We start from the raw sequence: 21,071 nt of genomic DNA on the forward strand, positions 1-21,071 counted from the left end.
TTTGTAATTTAACTTAGGTGTAAAGCATCCGTTCATTAGCAGAACAGAATCGAAATTTTTAATTTAATTATTTATTTTATTGGCAATCCGACAGCGTTATGTTACAATAGTATATGTTACAATATAATGTACAAATATGGCCAAAATAGGATCACACTGATATATAAAGATATTAATCATTATAAAATACATAACTAGGCACTATATTTAAAAAATAACAGAACGTAATAAAAAGTAAACGGCTATGTTCCGTCCCCTCCACTGCAGTTAGAGGTGAGTGTAAGACATGAAAAGGTGAATGTGTGTTCGTGTAGGTGTGTGCATGTAAGACGAAGGTGTATTAGTGTGGGTTTGTGTATAAATCTGTAGGTGCTGGTTTTGAATATTTTTGACGATACTACGAAAAATGCATCATTTTGATTTCTTTTTTAAGTGCCTTCTTCGTTCTTAGGTAAAACAGGTCTAAGGTTAAGGTTAATATGATGATTTTTATATTCGGTTTAAGTGAACCGTGGCGCCGTCTATAGTGCGTTCTCTACAGAAACCCGTAACTATTCAAAGTTTCATATTACAATGAAAATCTTTGACAGGAGACGACACCATGCTATTTTTAATATGTACGATTTTATTTTTGTGTTATCCACACATTAGGAATTCTAAACATTTTTAAATAATATAATAGAATACAATATAAGTAGAAATAATATAAGTTATAATAATAGTATAATATAAGTAGAATTTTAATATAAAATACGCTACTTTTACTGTGCATATATCAATTACGAATGGGAATAAAACCCACGACTGCTGCTGTTGAGGCGCTTCTACACGCACCACTACACCAGAGTTTTTGTTAGATTACAGGATGTCGACAACATTAAAAGTTGTAATAAAAAGAAGGAAAAAAGACAGTTGGGAGTGGTTCAGATGTTGTTTGTCTCAATTAGAGAGTATGCAGAAATGATTGAGAATGTTTATGTGACTTATACTAAAACACAACCTCCGAACATGATTTTCTTCTTTTCTTCGAAACGTGTCTATCGCCACAATATCAGTGAAGGCCAGCTGTCTGATGCAGGCTTACAAAGTCAAGCGATCTGCAAAGAGCAACAAAAAAAAAAAAGAAGAGTGTCGCAGATAATGTTTTATTTATTTGCAGGCGATGTGTAGAAAGTCTGAAAGCGTTTGTCTACGACGTCAAAAAGTGTTCTACAGCCGACCTCCGTACTAAATCATGTCGATAATGTTTTGTGACGTCACACACAACATCGTCTTTAATTGTGGCGAACACATTACTGACACACATGAACGTCATACCTGAAGATTCGAGAGCGTACTCCGAACAATTGCAAGAAACACGTTTAGTTTCACCGCTGCCGTCAGTTGTCATTACATAGGTAGCTCGCAACAGTTTATCAAGGGATGAGATAAAGCTAGACGTCTGATAGGAGAATTGTTGTATGACTATAGGATGAAGTAAAACTATACGAGTTGCGAAGTGGCTCTGATTACGCTAAAATTTAGACAGGTGACACATCATACTCTTTTAGTCAGCTGTCCCTGCATATTCTAGCAACTTGTTTACAATATATATATAATATTATAAAGAAGTAAAGTTTATAACTTACTTCGTAAGTAAATACTTCTTACGTGTGTGCATAAATAAACACACACTTTTTTGTTGTCATAGTTATAAAAATACAGCCATCAGTTACTTAAAGCAAAAAGCGGTGATGCAGGTGATGTTTAAACATTCGTCGAAGATAATCATTTAGAAAGTCAGGTAGAACAAGGAAACCAAACCTCATTCAACATAAAGACTGTCCAACTCATTTTTCACTATATTTTGTGCTGACGTTTGACTTAAGATTGCTTGAAATGTGGAAGAAAAATTAAAAAAACAAGAAGCCAGTGATGCAGATAATGTTTAGAAAAAAGGAATTTCAGAACTGAACTTGAACGAGACTGTAGTGATGTTTTGCTGCTACTGTTAAATAAACTATCTATTTTCAGTCGTCGAAACAATAATAAATGTAAACAAAAATCAATAAAAACTTACTCCAAATATCTAAAACGATATAACAATTCCAGTACTTTATTGCAGAACCAATACATCGGTTACAGGCGAGAATAAAATATTAAGAGTAGGAATAATTCTCAAGAAATCGGATCGTTTAAATTGCTGTGAGCAATAACCACGGTGTAACTTAAAAATGGTAGGAATACCGTGTTGCCTAAGTCTAGTCAAATCTAGTCAACGACAAAAATCATAGTAGGTTCGTCTATACCAATCTCAAAAGTAATTCTGCTAATGCACGTAGTTTGTAATAAATTAAGGTAAATTGTAAATTTAGCAATAATTTCAGATTAAGAGTGTGGGTTTAGCTTGGTTTAGTCAGTATGTGTAGTTTTATTAGTGTAATTATTTATTGTTGTTGAGCATAGCTTAATCACAGAACATAAGCGTAGCTACTTATCGAATCTTATATCGCTGTAACACAAGTTTAACCAAGCATGTTCAAATACAAAACCAATAAATTGCTGAGAAAAAAAAATAATTCCAATTTGACTTTAATTTATAATAAAAATTTTATGGCGATTATAAATCAGAACATACGAATGCTTAAATTTATATAAAATATATTTCCTAATTAAAATAATTGTTTTATAATCACACTGAGTTTTGGTCACAGCTATAACAAGTCAATGACAAAGTCAATTACTACTTACTACAAGAAAACTTAAATGAAATTGCAACAACATTATCCTTTGACGATGCTAGGCCATTCTCTACTTATCAAATGATTAATAGACTTCTTTTTTTTTCGATTTGCTACAAATACTACCTAATTGTAAGCCAATGACGCAGATTATAATTGATCCTATTAGTAAAGTAATGATTAGGATAAACAGTTGAAACACAAACTAATTCATAAAAAATAGGTTGTGTAGATTAAGAAATGTATGCATATTAAAAGATTCACGAATATCTTTGTGATGAAAAGACATGGGATTGAATAAATTTCTAAAAAATATGAAAAAATTATTAAAATTAAAATTAAAGTGATGCAGATAATGTTTTATTCCATTTTCAAGCGATGTGATGATGTACACCCGGTCACCAACGAATTTTTAAAACTCCTCACATTAAATAATTTGACTTGTACTGAGTGTAATTGTGTGTTTCTTTATTTTGATTCCCTAAAAAACAAAAACATATGATCGACCATTGTGGTACGTTCACTTGGGATATATGCGGAGCATGCTTCTTAGAACAGGCGTCCTTGAGGACTCATATAAATAAACATAAGAAGGTATACAACAATCAATGTGTGTGTAGCAGCGTACTTGAATGACCCCTAGTCATTAAATATCTACATTCATAAAATGTTGAAGTACCATATAACATATGAGAAACTAATAAAGAAAGCCTGACAGTGATACCTACGATAAAGAATAAAACGGCTGCGAATACTCCGATTATTCCCCGAAACAACAGAGTTTTAGTTTTACTTATGACTCTAGCCATAGTCGCAAAGATGAAACTTCTTACTTACATCATAAAGAGTACATGTACAAGGCTAAGCTAATGATGCAGATGATGTTTTATCTCAATTAGAAAATAATGATTGGAGAGGAGAGGCTGAACCATTAAGCATTCGGGAATCAATGAAACAATAGCGAGGGCTAGCAGGTGAGCGCTTCTGACGGCAATTGCTAGACGCATGTTCAAATATACACTGCACGATGACAGTTTGTTGATTTAATAAATTGTATGGAATTAAATATAAACAAATTTATTTATTTTTTAACCTCATTAAACTTATGTTACTTTTGTGTTGGTGTGCAAAAAGTGTAAATAAATAAATAAATAATTAATAAATGAAACAAAATTTTACATTTGAATTGGGAATCTGTTATTTTAATATAAGAATGGTCGTTTGCTACATGGTTGAAGTTTTATATAACAAAGAAAACTTTTCGTGAAAAGACCTGCGTTGGTTTTGATGTCGAAGCAATATACAATGAGTGTAACGTGTTATGTAGTGTGAGTATGTGTACATGTCAATAAGGACAGTGATGCACATGGTGTTATATTCCCCTCATAAGAATTTAAAAGGGAGGTTGAACCATCGAGCTATCCAACGATAAAGACATCCAACTGCACGTGTGCGAATAGGTAGTCTTTCTTAGGTGTAATTAAATGATCACACTTTAATAAGGAAGAAGAGAGCACGTGGGAGCCACTGGGGAACCTGCACTGTGACGAATTAATTAAGGAATAATAAAGAAGATAGCCGAAAGCAAAAAGGGGCTAAAGCAAAAAAAAACAAAAGCACGTGGTAAAAAACGCAAGCTTGACAGCGAAGATACAAGCAAAGTCATCGAACTGAATGAGCCTACGAAGGAAAAAAAGATGACAATGCCAAATCGGGTTTTGAGAAGGGGTCTCAAATTAGAAAGAATAATAGCGTAGCAAATATCGTATTAGAATGAACTCTCTCTCACTGTTACGTACAATTTAGCACGTCTATGGTACAAAAAATTTTGAAATTTGTTATTTTAAACTGTGGTCAGTTCAGTCAGCGATTGTCGCGAATTACCGCTTGTTTTCCCTGAACTTTCTTCAACTCTTTCTGATTTCAACTGAAATAACTATGGAACAGTAAGTAATATTTTATTTTATTTACTCATATTGATATATGGGAGGTTTCATGTCCTGCAGTAGACTATTATAGGCTGATGGATGGATGAATGAAAAGAATTCGGTTAAAAACTTTCGTGGAGACTTTCTAAACGATACCCTCGTTACCGTTATCCGTCGTACGTATACCGTTTGCGTAGGTACTGAAGCTCGAAGCTAAGAATGGTCATTTGCTACATGGTTAAAGTTTTGTATAACAAAGAAAACTTTTCGTGAAAAGACCTGCGTTTGTTTTGATGTCGAAGCAATATATAATAATATATACAGTGATGCATATGGTGTTATATTCCCCTCATAAGAATTTAAAAGTGAGGTTGAAGCATCGAGCCTTACAACGATAAGGACATCCAACTGCACGTGTGCGAATAGGTAGTCTTTCTTAGGTTTAATTAAATGATCACACTTTAATAAGGAAGAAGAGAGCACGTGGGAGCCACTGGGGAACCTGCACTGTGACGAATTAATTAAGGAATAATAAAGAAGATAGCCGAAAGCAAAAAGGGGCTAAAGCAAAAAAACAAAAGTACGTGGTAAAAAACGCAAGCTTGACAGCGATGATACAAATCATCGAACAGAATGAGCCTACGAAGGCAAAAAAGATGACAAAGCCAAATCGGTTTGAGAAGGGGTCTCAAAAATAGCAAGAATAATAGGAGCAAGGGGTTCAACGGGAGAATAATGTTCTTAAAATAGGGGCCTGATTTCGATGAAGCTGACCTTGTTCCAACTAAAATTGCAAATTGCCCTCTTAAAGAAGGCTGTACATTGGGAAGGAATATTAAGAATACGTGTACCGAATATTACAAACTCAAAAGCACTGTGATCGCAGTTTATGGATAGTTTTGAGAGTTTTGTTTTGACAATCACCCATTTATTATTGTTCAATCTGTGCCAAATATTTACATCTTCAAAGTTAAAATTATAAGGGCAATTTTCAGGAATTGATGACAAGGCTTGGGGTTGGGTTTCAGATTTGATTTTTAAAAAATTCAAATTTAAATGTGTAAAATATGAAAAGGAGCTTAAATTTTTGGGATAAAAGGACTATTACGAGTATCATTTTCAAATACACTATTCCCATACGCTCAACTAGTTCTAGATATTTTTATATGAAATATGCATCCATTCATCAATGTCATACCGTTATCACATCTACCATAAAATTACATAAATCGATGTCAATTTAGTCGTGCATCTAGGATTTTTGTCGATTTGCAGTACCATATAATTGATAGCATATTAAAATTGATAGCATTCAGCTTAAAAATGACTGTACAAAAATATAAGTATGAAGGTAAAATTATCAAATCATGTAGTTTGTTTGGTTGATGAAGTTTTCAAGACCGCGGAACACTCCTCTACCAGTAGCTGATACTCTACCGTGGATAACACCCTGATTGATGGGTTTGGCCTTACGCAAGCGTGTGCATTAATGTCTTGGTAGCCGATGTTCTTAGCGTAAGTGTCTGCGATCCAGGACATTTTACGTTCGCCTGTACCCATGTCAGGGGTTGGTTTCCCATAGTGTCCAAAAATGTATCAATGTTGTTGCCGTTGTCGTGAGTATGTATATATCGCATAGGGGTTTTACTCTTGACCGCACAGACCGAGCCAGTCGTGCAATAGTTGTCTGAATGGTTACATAGAGGATCGCTCTCGCGATGTCTACTCTTTGTAATTAAAATATACCATCTTGCATCAAGTCAATCACTAGTGCTTTTTTATTTTTAATTGTAATAGCATGGTTATTATATAAATATAATAAAACGTAAATCTGTTATAAATAACAACGTTTTTGAGATAATACTGACAACGCACGAAATAAGTTTGAAGGAACTTTTAATTGAAACTTACACTGTATCAGTTCCTTTTTTTGCACTTTTCATTCGCTCTGCAAAAAAAAAAACAACTCCACAAACACACAGAATAAGTGATGCAGATAATGTTATATCTCCCTTAGAACACAATGATTTAGATAGTAAGGTTCAAACACAGCAACAAGTATTAAAAAAATATGTCTGACCTGAAGCGATCGACGATTTCAAAAAGGCGGTTAGATCGATCATAATTTTGCTATCTATGAAAGTATCTGAACAACTAAGTATTTCGACAAATAATGAAAGTGACGCTTTTAAGGAAGGCGAATTATTTACCGAGAACCTTCATTGACACTTTGAATCCTTGCTCAAAGATACAAGACTCCAGTGCAAGACAGCTGTAATACTTGATTAGCTGTGATTGATACTGCGCCCTTAAAGGAACGAGAAGCTTATTTACCATCTTATATACTATAGTTATTTTCTTATGTTATACTCGTGAATGGCATGGGATTAAAAAAAATCTAAAAGGATATAAAATATGTGTTGAGAGTCTTTTTGTCACTTTCAAAATTACACTACAACACAAACTCCACTCATAATTGGCTCCTTTTCTTCGAAAGGTCACTATCACCCCTTTACCGGTGAAGGCCAGCCATTAGACCTAATGCAAGTTTACGAGCCAAAAGATTAAAAAACTAAAGTGATGCAGGTAATGTTTTTATTCTATTTGGAGAAAGTCAGCAAGTGTTTGTCTTAGACATCGACGAATGATCCACAGCTGACCCCCGTACTAAAGGATATCGAAAATGTTTTCGAAATCTATAATTAGACTTTGCTCACGCTTTGAAATGAGTAGCTGTAGCTATCAAATCTTTTGTGGAAGCTCTCTACAGGAGCACACAGACTGTGTCAGTAAGCGCAGAGCTAAGAACGCTTGCTGTGTTGTATAGTGTGTAGAAAATTTGTACACAATGCTTTGCGTTTTGATAGGAAATGGGTGTTCCTCCTCATCATACTTTCTTGATACAGAATAATACCTTGATGGAAGCAGTTTCGTGAAATTGGAAAACCATTTGTCGAAGTCCTACCATACTGAACGTGGCGTACGTCAAGGTTGTATTCTGGTCCCGAAGCTATTCAATCTGTATGGCGAGTACATAATGAGGATAGCGTTGGATAGCTGGGATGGGGGCGTCACAATAGGTGGTCAGAAGATAACGAACCTAAGATATGCTGACGATACGACGTTACTAGCTTTTGATTAAGAGGAGATGGCAGTTCTGCTGAAGAAAATTGAAGTTGAAAGTGCCAAGCTTGGTCTTAAAATTAACCATACAAAGACCAAGATTATGGTTGTAGATAGAGCTCAAATTCTACTTCACTCGAATCGACTTAATTACCTATGAAAAAGCCAATGAGTTTGTCTATCTTATAAATAATGTGGGTAGCTGCACTGAAGAAATTCGCCGACGTGCTGGAATTACTAAAAGTGCAATGACCAACTTAAACAAGATATGGAGAAATCATGGTATCCATCGCAAAACCAAAGTCCGTCTGGTCCGAGCTCTTGTGTTCTATGTATTTTTGTATGGCTCATAAACTTGGTGCCTCAGAAGTTGCGATTGCAGTAAGATCAATGCATTCGAAATATGGTGTTGGCGAAGACTACCCCGAATCCCTTGGACTGCCATGAGGACGAACGAGTCAATTTTACAAGAGCTCAATATCACCAAGCGACTCTCATCGATCTGCATGGAGCGGGCCCTTACCTTCTTCGGGCACATTATGCGGTCTCCTAAGCATAGTCTTGATAAACTTATAACGCTGTGACAAGTTGAAGGGAAACACGCCAAAGGGAGGACACCAGCAAGATGGTCTGATGTCATCAAGAATACGGTGGGAGGCAGCTTGCACCGTGCAATATATGCTGCTTACGATCGTCTTCAATGGAGACGGAGGAAGAGTATGATAGTGTTGCAGATTGTGTTTTTATTCCTTCTCTTAATCCTCGAGGTTTATTGAAAGTCATGTTCGCTTAGGTCCAACTCTTACTTAATTCTTAAAACTCCTTCTATAAATATTTATCTATAGATTGTAACACCAAAGTTGGTAGTATGGCGAGATGAAGAACTCGCAGACGGGGAGTAAAACGTGACTGATTGTAGCAGTGGACGCAAATTAAGTTGCGGATTGACAACCGTTATTTAAGACAATTATACAATCTTCATGAATTAGAGGATGCCGTGTTCGAACAAGACAGAACGTCAACTGAAATTCCAAGCTAAGAATAACCACTTGAGCTGAGAAACAGTGGAGACTGTGACCGCAGACGGCATCTGCGACGTCGCCGACACACCAGGAGCTGCAAAATTACAATCGCCGTTAGAGTGTTGAGTCGTGTGTCATTGAGAAAAGTTTAAGTAAATATATAAGCGACCTTTTATTTCGAAGTTAAGAAGAAACCAATGCAATAAAAGAGTGATGCAGATAACGTTTTCATACTTAGAAAATAACAATTTGAGAAGTATATTTAACTTTCACTTCATTTGTAGGGTAATTGTTTTGCTCGAAAATGAAAAAAAAACCGACTTCAATTACATCAACCAAAACAACTTAGTACTGATGGGGCTGTGTTACAAGTTACCAACGGGGTCGCAGGTGGTCCACCACGCTATCCATAGCGAATGACCACCAGGTATGGTGGTTACTTCTTACTTAATAAGTAACATCTTGCTTCGTAAGTAAATACTTCTTACGTGCGTACATAAATACACACACACACACTTTTTTGTTGTCAGAGTTATCAAAATACAGTCATTAGTTACTAAAAGCAAAAATCAGTGATGCAGGTGTTGTTTAAACACTCGTCGAAAACAATCACTCAGAAAGTCAGGTAGAACAAGTGTAACGTAGTAAAATTGTGGTGCATAGCGACATCTAGTTATAGCCGCGGTATTACTATTGATCCTGGTATTGAGGTTTATCTAGCGAAGCTTGCGGGCTCACTAGATGGCGTGCTTGGAGAGTTGCTATGTATTTGCACGGTTTTGTTTTTACATTGTTTCATGTTTGAATGTTTATTTAATTGCTTGGGATTTTTGTCTAAATTGTTTTTATAAATAATATTAAAAAAAAATAAAAATATATAGATTTATTTCGGTTTGCTGTATTGGATAAATTTTTAATTTTGAGTGGCAACACTGCCAGATTAAAGGACTTTCGCTTCGACCATGATTGGGAACGGCGAGGGAAAGATTTCACGTTTTCGTGTTTTGTTGGCCAGGTTCGCCTGCATATTAAAAATTATGTCTCTGAAGTAGAGAATAATAATTTTATTTATCTCAACAATAATGGTGAGTTAATTTCGATATTTTGGTGGGACCTTTTTCCCTTTGTGTTTGTGATAACCTTTAGGTGTCATATTAACTCGTAATTTACTTTTGTTACAGCTTCCTTATTTTGTTCATTTTGAAATAGATATTTTTATCTGATTTCGGGGATGGTGGGAACGAGAGATTACACATATGCAATCTACTCTGGTAAGATTTCAAACCATTCTTTTAAATTTTGCATCGGTTCGATTCCGCCATTTTGACAACGTGTTTTTCTTTGTTTCAGGGTTTCTTTCATTTTTATATTTCCTTAGTATTTTATTGTTTTATTTTATTATATTACATAACTAATTAATAGAAATATGACTTTAGAAGAAAATACACTTGCGTTACCATGATGTAGGAAAAATTTAAATATGAAAAATTTATAATTTGAAATTAAGATGGAACTTAAATGTGTTACAAACAGAACTCAAACTTAAAATTATATTTCGATTTCATTCTGTCATTTTCGTTAAACTTCAATCATCGAGGACTGGATATTTGAATTTGGAATTTAAATAAAACACTAAAAGTAGAACCTTTGGGCTGGAGATCCTGCTCATCGAAACTTCCTGTTGAAACCTTAACACCCGGTGGATGTCCAGAGCAAATTGACAATTCAAGTAATTGGTATGAATTAAAGCAGAAGAGGTACAGACTTTCTCATTATTTAGTTGATCTATGCTTATTTACAAGGTTATTTGATTTCTGGTGGTATACTCGTTAAGCTCATTATACTCGTTAAGCTCATTATACTCGTTAAGCAATTATACTCATCACGTATTTTTTTTTATGTAGTAAATATATTAAGAACCTTCTCTCTACGACTGAGCAACCTTAGTATTTGTTTAAATTGTAATTTCTGAAGTGATGGTTTTGGGGTTAGCTAGGTAGGCTTATTTATTATATTTTGTTACATGAGGGTAAGTGTAAAAAAAATGGAAATTAAACTACCTTAATGTTGAATATCTAGTTGGTTTATTATTTAAATCTTTTTTTCCTACCTGCTTAAAATTTGTATATGGTCCTAGCCCTAAAGTTATATCACTATTTTCTTTGTCAACGGCACATTGTATTCCGAAATAGCCGGGCAACTTTTTCCGTCAATGTGTCGGGTGGCAAATGGCGCCCACGGATTAATTTAAATCGTAATGTTTATATACAGACAAAGATATTAAAGTGAAACAATAAAACCCATGGTTTATTTTGAATTTTTTTTTGTTGTAATCACAGTTTAATATCATTTTTTGTTGCGAGTATAATTTTTTTTTAATGTTATCTTGTTTGATGAGTATATCACCCGTAGATTTTGAAAATACTGTAATATTAGTAGTATTTTGAGTTTTGACAATTGTCAGTGTGTAAAGAAAAAATTTTAAAAGTAAATCTTTTTTTTTTTTGCATTTTGTTGGTAGCAAATCATATTTGCAATTATTCATTCTTGTTTGCACTGCATATTGTGCCTTGGCATTTTGTTTATTTTTTCTTTTGGGAGGTTTTGACTTTCAAAGTTTTCCGTGAAGAGGTTCTTTTGACAATTGTTAAGATTCAGTAGTTTCTTAGACATAGTTACATTTATATTTATTTATTTGATTAGATTAGTTACTTTTATTTGATTTAGAGGTTGGGGTTATACCATACCACACTTCAAGTTGTTTGGATAATTCTGATAATTTAGATTATGTATTTTCTTTATTTTATTCTGGGTTCATATAGAGTTATATGAACATTTCAACTGACCAATTTTAAATTGTATTTGGTATTTCATAGTAAGTTGATTGTTTTTGTTTAGAGTTATTATAGTTTATACCTAGTTTAGGTTATATACATATTTTTTTTTTTGTTGATTTGTGTATATGAAGGCTGTGCCACATTGATTATTTTGACACATAAGGCTGTATCACACCTTACAATTTTGTATGTTATTTAGTATTATTTCTTCTTTCTTCTGTATACTTTAGAAATATTATTTTGTAATGGAAGCATAGTTGTTGAGATATTATTTAGAGTAGGTTAAGTTTAAACATTTCTTTTTTTGTTTTTTTTTAATAGTATGCTTAAATTCCGTATAAGTAATTTTGATTTTTGTTGAAGCTTTTGTAACCTTTTTTTTTTAGTAACGATAATACCACCGGGATCCATTTCTAATATCTTGGCTGTACCGATTTTTATAAATCAAAATGGAACAAACTTTTGTGCAATTTCACTCTCTTTTGAAAGATGAATTAATTTATGAGGTGTCCATTCGTTCTGAAACGCCAGCACCTACTGTGCTTGGTTTAAAGAAACAATTAAAACATTTAATAACAGAGATTCCTTCTGAATCAATTTTGGAAACGGACATTGATGCTGAAACCGAGTTGGAGGTTGTTTCTCAAAAACTTCAGGATTTAAAAGATTTAATTAAGAAATTTGAGGAAAATAAAGAGCGACATATTCTTTGTAGGGCTAAAGCTTTAGCGTCACATTTATATTTCAGAAATTTAAGAATACATTCTTCCGAGCTCACCCTAAAAGGTAAGAGGAGTGAGATAAGTTCAAAATTGGAAATTCTAATTTCAAGATTGGAACCTAACAATGATTGGGCTCAGGAAAGCGAATCTTTGACTTCAGACAGCTCCACAGTAGAATGCACTGGGGACCAACTCCATTGCTTGGGTTACATGTTTGTTCCGATTACTTACAATTCTATGACTCACATTATTAAATTTTTTGTAATTCCATCTATTGTGGTAGATGTTATTTTTGGTTGTGACTTTTGGAAAACGTTTCAGTTAGCGCCAGGAATTTTTGATAATTTGGAATTGAGTAAGGCACCTTCAAGATTTTATAATTTAAATGTTATTGATAATGAACCAGTTCATACCATAAAATCTTTTGAATCATTAACAAACCAGCAAAAAGAATTAGCGAATTCAGTAGTAAATAAATTTTTGGATATTTCATCACAAAGGATAGGATTAGGTAGAACTAACTTGATTGAACATATTATTGATACCGGTGATGCTTTACCTATTAAGATTAAACAATATCCACTTTCTCCGGAAAAGAAAGAGGCGTTATGTAAAGAACTAGATAGAATGCTGGAATTGGATGTAGTCACTCCTAGTGAGAGTCCTTGGAATAACCCAGTGATCTTGGTTAAAAAGGCAAATGGAGACTGGAGATTTTGTTTGGATTGCCGTAAGTTGAACTCAGTAACCAAGGGGGATTCATATTCGATTCCGTACATTCCGCAAATTCTGGATAGCCTAAAAGAAGCTAAATTTTTGTCATCAATTGATTTAAGTTCTAGTTTTTGGCAAATTCCGTTAAGTGAAGATTCTCAAGAGAAAACTAGTTTCACAGTTCCGGGTAGGGGTTTGTTTAAATTTAAAGTTATGCCTTTTGGCTTATGCGGTGCTCCAGCACGACAACAGAGATTAATGGACCGGTTATTTAATCAAAATTTTTGTAACGATATAACGAATGGGAGAGTTTTTTGTTATATAGACGACATTGTGATTTGCTCTTCAGATTTTGAAACGCATTTAATTTTGTTAAATAGAGTTTTGGATAAATTAGAAATGGCTAAATTGTCAATAAATTTTGAAAAATGTAGTTTTTTTCGGAAATCATTACGTTATTTAGGGTACATGGTAGATGAATTCGGGTTACGAACTGATCCAGAGAAGGTTGCTGCGGTCATGAATTTTCCGACACCAAAATCCGCACAGGATGTAAAAATATTTTTAGGTACATGTTCCTGGTATAGACGCTTTATTAGAAACTTTTCGACTATAGCAGCCCCACTCAATAGATTAACTAGTAAAGGCAAGAACGCACCAAAATTTGAGTGGAGTGAACAAGCAGAGGTGGCATTTAATACTTTGAAAAATGCACTAGTAACGGCACCTGTGCTTGCGGTTCCGAATTTCGACAAGCCATTTAAGGTACATTGCGATGCTTCAGCTTATGGAGTTGGCGGTATGTTGATACAAGAGGTAGATGGACATGATCATCCCATCGCATATGTCAGTAGGAGTTTAAATAAAAATGAAAGGAATTACAGTGCGACAGAACGCGAAGCTCTTGCTGTCATTTTTGCAGTGGAGAAATTTCAGGCTTATTTTGGTTCAAAAACAATTACGATTATTACGGATCATGCATCGCTTAAGTGGTTTTTGAATTTGGAAAATCCCTCTGGGAGATTGGCCAGATGGGGTTGCAGATTGTCACAGTATAATTTTATTATTGAGCATAGAAAGGGTAGTGATAACGTAGTTCCGGATACCTTGTCGAGACTCATAAAGGTTGATGTGATTAAAGTTGGTCGAAGTAGTTCGGGACAACAGACTATCGTTGATGACTGGTATGACAAAATATTAAATGGTTGTAAAAATAATCCAGCCAATTTTCCAAATTTTTGCATTTTGAATAATAAATTGTTCCGTTTCAGTAAATGTAAATACCAGCTTTTGAGTGAGTTCGATTGGAAAGAGGTAGTCCATAAGAGCGACATTAATAGGATTTTGAAAGAAAACCATGCAGACCCAACTGCTGGTCATTTCGGCGTGTTCAAAACTCATCGTAGAATATCACTTCGATACTTTTGGCGCGGTATGTATAAGGATGTGGTTGATTATGTTAAAAATTGTGATGTTTGTGCTGCTTATAAGCATACAACAACAGCCACTCCTGGTTTATTAGGAAAACCAAAAGTCTGTAGTAGACCGTTTCAGGTTATTTCTGCTGATCTGGTAGGACCTTTGCCCAGATCTAGATCAGGTTTTACGTTTCTTTTTGTAGTAACTTGTTGCTTCTCAAAATATACAATGTTGTTTCCGTTAAGGCGTGCCACAGGTGCCGCTGTTGTAAAGGCGCTTGAGAATTTTGTTTTTCTGAACCATAGTGTTCCGGAGACCGTAATTGTAGACAATGGATCGCAATTCACGGGTTCCGAATTCCGTAATCTCATAAAGCGTTACAATATTCCGAATTTGCATTACACACCATTGTATACACCACAAGTAAATCTTGTAGAGAGGTATAACAAGACTGTTATGACTGCAGTAGCTGCTTTTGTGAAGGACAACCACAGGTCCTGGGATGAAAACTTGTATAAAGTCCAGTTTGCCATTAACAGCGCGGTAAACGAGTCCACTGGTTTCTCCCCGTTTTTTCTTGTCCATGGAAGAGAACCGGTACTAAATGGTTCCTTTTATAAAGACTCGGATAAGGATTACGAGGTAGGAATGCCAAGGGAGGAATATGCTGGAAATTTTGGAATTTTACAGGACATATTTCGTCAAGTCAGAGAGAATTTGTTCCAGGCTCATGCAGAGAATGCAACGCATTATAATTTACGGCGCAGACCAGCACGTTATGCGGTAGGCGATATTGTGTGGAAAAAGACGTATACACAAAGCGATGCTGAGAAATTTTTTACAGCCAAGTTGGCTCCTAAATATGAAAAGTGCAGGGTAGTAAAAGTTTTGTCACCTCTAGTGTATGAGTTGGTTAGAGTTGCTGACAACCATCCTATAGGTACTTGGCATATTAAGGATTTTAAGAGGTAAATATTTAGCATTTCATTTTTGTGGTCTTTACTGTTTGGATATTTAAGTTTCGACTATATTCAATTAGTTTTTTTTGAGTGTGTAGTGATGTACTGAGTTAGCAGTTACATTACCATGGTTTGAATAGGGATTGATGAAGTTGATGTAAGTAAGGTTAGGATGCTAGAGATTTGAGTGTTCGTGGAAGACTAGCAAAAGAGAGTAAATAACTTGTGATGCTGATATTTACTGTCTTAAGATTTTGGCTGATTGATACATTGTATTTTTTTTATTTTTTTGGATTTTTCCGTGTATTTTCCGTTTTGTTTAGTTCCTGGGTTATTGAATTTCATTTCAAGATTCTGATTTTAGGTCTTTGTTATGATCAGTTCCAGGAAAAATTATAACTTCTTATTTAGTACCAAGTCTAATAAATAGTAGAAACTTTTGCATTTTCTTGTGATTAGTCGCTAGGAAGGGCGCACTACTACACATGATTCGATTTCAAACATTGTCTTTTGACAATTGTATTCCGGCGGTTGGCAGCAAGGAGTGAGTCACCGTGGAGATAGCTTCATTGCATTTAACAATGAGCTGGGAGGTGATGTCAAGGTGCTCTCACTTAAGCACATTTTGATACACCGCAATATTATTGTTTTTTTTTTTTTTCTTTTGCTGTATATATAGTATACGTTAGTGTTTGCATTTTTTTTTTTAAGTGTTCCGGATAGTTTGGTTGGAATTTCTTTAGTTCAGGTCTGAAACGCTGAGGGCAGCGTGGTTCACCCGGTGAACCTTTTCGTAAGGGGGGGGGTATTGTAACGTAGTAAAATTGTGGTGCATAGCGACATCTAGTTATAGCCGCGGTATTACTATTGATCCTGGTATTGAGGTTTATCTAGCGAAGCTTGCGGGCTCACTAGATGGCGTGCTTGGAGAGTTGCTATGTATTTGCACGGTTTTGTTTTTACATTGTTTCATGTTTGAATGTTTATTTAATTGCTTGGGATTTTTGTCTAAATTGTTTTTATAAATAATATTAAAAAAAAATAAAAATATATAGATTTATTTCGGTTTGCTGTATTGGATAAATTTTTAATTTTGAGTGGCAACACTGCCAGATTAAAGGACTTTCGCTTCGACCATGATTGGGAACGGCGAGGGAAAGATTTCACGTTTTCGTGTTTTGTTGGCCAGGTTCGCCTGCATATTAAAAATTATGTCTCTGAAGTAGAGAATAATAATTTTATTTATCTCAACAATAATGGTGAGTTAATTTCGATATTTTGGTGGGACCTTTTTCCCTTTGTGTTTGTGATAACCTTTAGGTGTCATATTAACTCGTAATTTACTTTTGTTACAGCTTCCTTATTTTGTTCATTTTGAAATAGATATTTTTATCTGATTTCGGGGATGGTGGGAACGAGAGATTACACATATGCAATCTACTCTGGTAAGATTTCAAACCATTCTTTTAAATTTTGCATCGGTTCGATTCCGCCATTTTGACAACGTGTTTTTCTTTGTTTCAGGGTTTCTTTCATTTTTATATTTCCTTAGTATTTTATTGTTTTATTTTATTATATTACATAACTAATTAATAGAAATATGACTTTAGAAGAAAATACACTTGCGTTACCATGATGTAGGAAAAATTTAAATATGAAAAATTTATAATTTGAAATTAAGATGGAACTTAAATGAGTTACAAACAGAACTCAAACTTAAAATTATATTTCGATTTCATTCTGTCATTTTCGTTAAACTTCAATCATCGAGGACTGGATATTTGAATTTGGAATTTAAATAAAACACTAAAAGTAGAACCTTTGGGCTGGAGATCCTGCTCATCGAAACTTCCTGTTGAAACCTTAACACCCGGTGGATGTCCAGAGCAAATTGACAATTCAAGTAATTGGTATGAATTAAAGCAGAAGAGGTACAGACTTTCTCATTATTTAGTTGATCTATGCTTATTTACAAGGTTATTTGATTTCTGGTGGTATACTCGTTAAGCTCATTATACTCGTTAAGCTCATTATACTCGTTAAGCAATTATACTCATCACGTATTTTTTTTTATGTAGTAAATATATTAAGAACCTTCTCTCTACGACTGAGCAACCTTAGTATTTGTTTAAATTGTAATTTCTGAAGTGATGGTTTTGGGGTTAGCTAGGTAGGCTTATTTATTATATTTTGTTACATGAGGGTAAGTGTAAAAAAAATGGAAATTAAACTACCTTAATGTTGAATATCTAGTTGGTTTATTATTTAAATCTTTTTTTCCTACCTGCTTAAAATTTGTATATGGTCCTAGCCCTAAAGTTATATCACTATTTTCTTTGTCAACGGCACATTGTATTCCGAAATAGCCGGGCAACTTTTTCCGTCAATGTGTCGGGTGGCACAAGGAAACCTCATTCAATATAAAGACCATAATAAAAGAACTTTAATGAAGAGATGTCGATTGACTGCTACGTGTAAAGGTACTAATGGTTTGGTTTTCTTGGTTTTGTTGTTGTATAGATTAATTAATGTTGTACAACTTTCTTCACTATTTATACATATTTTAGATACCTGATGATGAACCAATAAAGGATCGAAACGTTGCATGAATTTTCAATTAGTGGTTTGATTGGCTTTTTATGTCCACTTTCCTGCGAACCGTCAAAGTATATTATTTATGTTTTATATTATAAATAACAATATATTGTCGTAAAATTTCAATTAAGTCATCCATTGTTAAGAGCCAAATAAACTATTTTTTTTAAACGGACGCCACTGACGTGTAGGGTCACGAAAACAGTATCAATACTTTGTAGTATCGAGATGATTGATCGACATTGATCGACATTACCATTCGATAACGATACTTTTGTACTCAATACATAGAAATGAAATGAACTTCGGGCACGACGAATGCTCAGAATTGAATATTTTGTGTGTTCGTTATTACCAGGAATCTCTAAAAGATAATTGAGATATTTATAAAAAAAAAATGGTGATATAAAGTATAAATGCACTGACTGCACAAAGCCCAACCCAACACCACAAGCCAGTGATGCAGATAATGTTTAGAAAAAAGCAATTTCAGAAGTGAGGTTGAACAACTGCCTGTGACCATTGTATTATTTCGCATGTACAATAAATTACAAGAGCACAGATCGAGACTGTAGTGATGTTTTGCTGCTACTGTTAAATAAACTATGTATTTTTAGTTGTCAAAACGATAATAAATGAAAAAATTCAATAAAAACTTACTCCAAATTTCTAAAACGATATAACCATTCCAGTACATTATTTCAGAATCAATAATTAGGTTATAGGCGAGAATAAAATATTAAGAGTAGGAATAATTATCGAGAAATCGGATCGTTTAAATTGCTGTGAGCAATGACCACGGCGTAACTTAAATATGGTAGGAATACTGTGTGGCGTCTAAGGAGTTGCCAGTCTAGACAAAACTAGTCAACGACAAAAATCATAGTTGGTTGGTGGAGCTTAGTTTAGTAAGTATGTGTAGTTTTATTAGTGTAATTATTTATTGTTGCTAAGCATAGCTTAATCACAGAACATAAGAGTAGCTACTTATCGAATCTTATATCGCTGTAACACGAGTTTAGCCAAGCATGTTCAAATACAAAACTAATAAATTGTTGTGAAAAAAAAAATAATGAGATAATAATGATATATGTCATGTGGTTTCCGGCAGACTAGAATAGCAACAGCCGTAGGCAAGCGGCAGAATAGAATAGTGCCGTACAAGTAGTCAAGTACCAGGTGCTGTAAGATGCGACTAAGTTACTCGCAGCGGATCCCCATAAGACACGGGTCAGCACACGGTCACCTTACATTACTAAAACACAACCTCCGAACATAATTAGGCTTCTTTTCTTGGAAACTCGTCTATCATCACAATATCAGTGACGGCCAGCTGTCTCATGCAGGTTTACAAAGTCAAGATCCATACAAAACGATAAAAAAGTGACGCAGATAATGTTTTATTCCATTTGCAGGCGATGTGTAGAAAGCCTGAAAGTGTTTGTCTTCGACATTAACAAATGTTCTACAGACAAAATGGCTGCAATGTGAGTAGGCTTTCGACGTGTGAGCATTGCTGGAACCATCGATAAAAATGAAATCCCAAAAAAAAAATTAAAAAAAAAATACCCGTAAGGGGCTTTCATAAAGAAAAGTAAATAATAGAGTCTGTATAACACCCAGGTGTTGACTGGTCAAAAGGAGGGATGCATTAAAGGTCGTATATAAAAAAACTTTGTGCACCAACGGTATATTTGAAAGGCATATTTGATCGGTATATTTGAATGAGGGTGGAATATAAATGAAATATATTTCACAGTATTTTCTAGTCTATCTGCTTTGCGGCTAAAAGTAGTACAAAGAACTAAGAGAAACAAATGTAAGAGAGATGATGCAGATGGTGTTTTAACACACGTCGAAGATAATAATTCAGGAAGTCAGGTAAAACAAGGAAACCTTATTCAACATAAAGACTGTCCAACTTATTTAAATATGATTTCAGAATTTTATCGCTATTTTTATTTTCCAATTTCACCGGAATTTCTCTGGAGATTCTTCTTTTGCGCTTTGGTTACTAAATGCTGCAGAATTTGACTACTTCTTCCAAGTTTCCACGAGGTTTTATTTGCATCTTTGTATACAACATAAAAGAAACAACTGTGTTGATGAAAAACTGTTACAGAGAACACAAGAGAATACCGTCTTCGGGGGTACTGAAATGTCAAGCTTGAATGCATATTAAAGTTATGTTAAATGAAGAAAATGCCATGTAAGAAGCTTGTAACCTTTTTTCGACGTTTGTAAACAACACGTACTACTGAAGCCGAGTGATACCAGATATTGTTTTCGTTGACTGTATTTTTGGTAGTGACGAGATTAGAAGATGAAAGTTTGATTATGATAGGAGTTTGAATCTCTCAGCGACTATTTGATTACACGTCGAGTCAGCTACGCTATGAACTACGAGGATTATTTCTTTAAAGCACTATTCGTTGATAGTAAGAACGATTCTACATCGCTATGCTGGAAGTGTTGGTACCTCATATACTGAAACTTGAAGCAACACAAGCCCTCTTTTTATATCAAAGTTAACAAGAACAGAAAACGTACCTAAAGTGATGCAGATGACGTTTTAATATGTAGATAATAACAACTTGAGAAATATTATATAACTTTCATTTCTAAAAAAAAGATAATTACTTAAAAGTGAAAACTAATAGGATTTCAGTTTATTTGTCATGAGTATGTATATGTCGCATAGCAGCTTTACTCTTGTCCACACAGCCCGAGCCAGTCGTGCAATAGTTGTCTGAATGGTTTCATAGAGGATCGCTCTCGCGATGTTTACTCTTTGTAATTAAAATATAATATCTTACATCAATGAGACAACTACATTTTTATTATTAATTGCAAAAGAATGACTACTATATAAATATAATAAAACAATCAACGCAAATATCGTAAACTGAAGGAACACCTTAATTTTCTTCTCAGTTTCAAGCATATTTTACTACATTTTTCATGATGTATCATACAAAAAAAAAACAAAATCTAAGTGATGCAGATGATATTTAATACGACTTAGACGATTT

The 21,071-nt window shown here is 34.3% G+C and overlaps 2 long non-coding RNA genes across 2 annotated transcripts; both read left to right on the forward strand.

The window, feature by feature from the left end:
• The first annotated feature begins 9,709 nt into the window (after window positions 1-9,709).
• LOC123667190 lies at window positions 9,710-10,173 on the forward strand. The gene is made up of 3 exons (XR_006745403.1): window positions 9,710-9,878; window positions 9,975-10,064; window positions 10,144-10,173. It is a non-coding gene; the product is annotated as an uncharacterized LOC123667190 (long non-coding RNA).
• A 6,361-nt stretch (window positions 10,174-16,534) lies between these two features.
• On the forward strand, window positions 16,535-16,998 carry LOC123667193. The gene is made up of 3 exons (XR_006745406.1): window positions 16,535-16,703; window positions 16,800-16,889; window positions 16,969-16,998. It is a non-coding gene; the product is annotated as an uncharacterized LOC123667193 (long non-coding RNA).
• Window positions 16,999-21,071: the final 4,073 nt, after the last annotated feature.

The sequence above is a fragment of the Melitaea cinxia genome, chromosome 27 (genome assembly GCF_905220565.1).
Source record: "Melitaea cinxia chromosome 27, ilMelCinx1.1, whole genome shotgun sequence".
Taxonomy (NCBI): Eukaryota; Metazoa; Arthropoda; class Insecta; order Lepidoptera; family Nymphalidae; genus Melitaea; species Melitaea cinxia.